Source organism: Herpailurus yagouaroundi, unplaced genomic scaffold (assembly GCF_014898765.1).
Source record: "Herpailurus yagouaroundi ecotype Mexico unplaced genomic scaffold, PumYag 248, whole genome shotgun sequence".
Taxonomy (NCBI): Eukaryota; Metazoa; Chordata; class Mammalia; order Carnivora; family Felidae; genus Herpailurus; species Herpailurus yagouaroundi.
The window spans coordinates 6,363,506-6,366,030 of NW_024412465.1; the positions used below are offsets into that span (position 1 = coordinate 6,363,506).

The 2,525-nt window shown below is 42.7% G+C and overlaps 1 long non-coding RNA gene across 1 annotated transcript in view; it reads left to right on the plus strand.

Annotated features, from left to right (window-relative positions):
• The first annotated feature begins 2,140 nt into the window (after positions 1-2,140).
• Positions 2,141-2,525, plus strand: part of LOC121020195 (uncharacterized) — a 2,638-nt gene continuing 2,253 nt past the window's right edge. Inside the window, exon 1 of the long non-coding RNA XR_005786012.1 lies at positions 2,141-2,349. This is a non-coding gene — a long non-coding RNA (uncharacterized LOC121020195). The remainder of the gene's footprint in view (positions 2,350-2,525) is intronic.

The following is a 2,525-nucleotide window of genomic DNA, read 5'->3' on the forward strand; positions in this document are numbered from 1 at the left end:
ATCCATCCATTATATCTATCATCTATCTGTCCATCCATCCATCCATGTATCCATCCGTCCATCGTATCTATCTATCGATCTATCCACCCCTTATGTCTATCGTCTATCTACCCATCCATTCATCTATATACTATTTATCTTCTTTCTTTCTTCCTTCCTTTCTTTCTTTCTTTCTCTTTCTTTCTTTCTTTCTTTCTCTCTCTCTCTTTCTTTCTTTCTTTCTCTCTCTCTCTTTCTTTCTTTCTTTCTCTTTCTTTCTCTCTTTCTTTCTCTCTCTTTCTTTCTTTCTCTTTCTCTCTTTCTTTCTCTTTCTTTCTTTCTCTCTTTCTTTCTCTTCCTTTCTTTCTCTCTTTCTTTCTTTCTCTTTCTTTCTCTTTCTTTCTCTCTTTCTTTCTTTCTCTCTTTTCTTTCTTTCTTTCTCTTTCTTTCTCTCTTTCTTTCTCTCTCTTTCTTTCTTTCTTTCTTTCTCTTTCTCTCTCTTTCTTTCTCTTTCTTTCTTTCTCTTTCTTTCTTTCTCTCTTTCTTTCTTTCTTCCTTTCTTTCTTTCTTTCTCTCTTTCTTTCTTTCTTCCTTTCTTTCTTTCTTTCTCTCTTTCTTTCTTTCTTCCTTTCTCTCTTTCTCTCTTTCTTTCTTTCTTCCTTTCTTTCTTTCTTTCTCTCTTTCTTTCTTTCTTTCTTTCTCTTTCTTTCTTTCTTTCTCTCTCTCTTTCTCTTTCTTTCTTTCTTTCTTTCTCTTTCTTTCTTTCTCTCTTTCTTTCTCTTTCTTTCTTTCTTTCTCTCTTTCTTTCTTTCTCTCTTTCTTTCTTTCTGTTTCTTTCTTTCTCTCTTTCTTTCTGTTTCTTTCTTTCTTTCTCTCTTTCTTTCTTTCTTTCTCTTTCTTTCTTTCTCTCTCTTTCTTTCTTTCTCTCTCTTTCTTTCTTTCTCTCTTTCTTTCTTTCTTTCTTTCTCTGTTTCTTTCTTTCTCTCTTTCTTTCTTCCTTTCTTTCTTTCTTTCTCTTTCTTTCTTTCTTTCTTTCTCTCTTTCTTTCTTTCTTTCTTTCTCTGTTTCTTTCTCTCTTTCTTTCTTCCTTTCTTTCTTTCTTTCTCTCTTTCTTTCTTTCTTTCTCTCTTTCTTTCTTTCTCTTTCTTTCTTTCTTTCTTTCTCTCTTTCTTTCTTTCTTTCTCTGTTTCTTTCTCTCTTTCTTCCTTTCTTTCTTTCTTTCTCTCTTTCTTTCTTTCTTTCTTTCTCTTTCTTTCTTTCTTTCTCTCTCTCTTTCTCTTTCTTTCTTTCTTTCTTTCTTTCTTTCTTTCTTTCTTTCTTTCTCTTTCCTTCCATCTATCATCTACCTACATCTCGTTTTCACCCCATGTCCGGAAGGAAAATCAGACCCATCGTGTGTGCTACTTTTCAAAGACTCAAGGGCCAATTGCCTTTGTGCATTTCCAGGGAAAGATCTCGCACCGTCTTGGACAATGTGATCAGGTTTGGTTTCAAGTCTGTCAGAAAGGAGACTGAAGTTAACAACACACTTCTTTCGTGTAACCCGGTTCTGACTCTGCCACAGTCCTGGCCGTTAGCAAAAGGCAATTCGACAGAAAGTTCACGAGCTGTGCAGGCAAGATGGGTCTTGAACCACCCGCATCACTGACGGTCGTGGGAACGTTCTGTGGCTCCCAGGGAAGCCGTCTGCTGTACGTGAACCCCAGAAACGTCACCAACTCTGAGAGGTCGCCCACCGTGTCACCGGGAGAGCATGTCAGGGGCTGAAGCAGGCCCCTTGTTCCCCACACCATCTTGTCCCATCTGTGATGTGAGCACAGGGTAGACGGGATGCACCCAGCACTGTGTCTGCTTGGACCCAGAGGAGCTCTGTGCCCCCACGACTCCCAGAAAGGCTCACAGAGCAGTGTGTTTCTGCCATGGAAGTGCCTGGTGGCGTTCGACACTGAGGATTAGGAATTAATTACATGCTTCGGATTCTGGAGCCAGACAGTAATGCGGCTTTAATGCCATGCATGGCTATGATTTCCTGAAATCTGCTGGTACATAACCTCTGGGGCATGACCAAGAGCCCTTAAAATAACCTGACTTACGTGCTGCCAGAACACGCCTTAATTCAGCCGTCCTCTGCAAGGGCATTCTTTCCACACGGGCTGCTTAGGAGGACACAGCACATGGCTGGGGCCGGCAAAGTTGGGGCGTCCTCCCGAGCCATGGGATGGCACTGTGATGTTGGGGGGGGGCAGCCCAGGCTGGTCAGTTTGTCCCAAGTCGCCCCCACAATGCTGTTTAAGACCATCATCCTAGACTTCTGCTTGTACACAGAGTCGGGCCTCCATGCTGTGTTCTCTTCCCAGGGATCCCCAGTGTGTGAGTGCCCCTGGCCACATGACAAATGACCACACACTGGGGTCCTAGAACAGCATGAACTCATCCTCCCCCAGCTCTGGAGACCAGAAGTCTGAGATCCAGGAGGGGCAGGGCTGCTGAGATCCAGGTGGGGCAGGGCTTCTGAAATCCAGGCAGGGCAGGGCTGCTGAGATCCA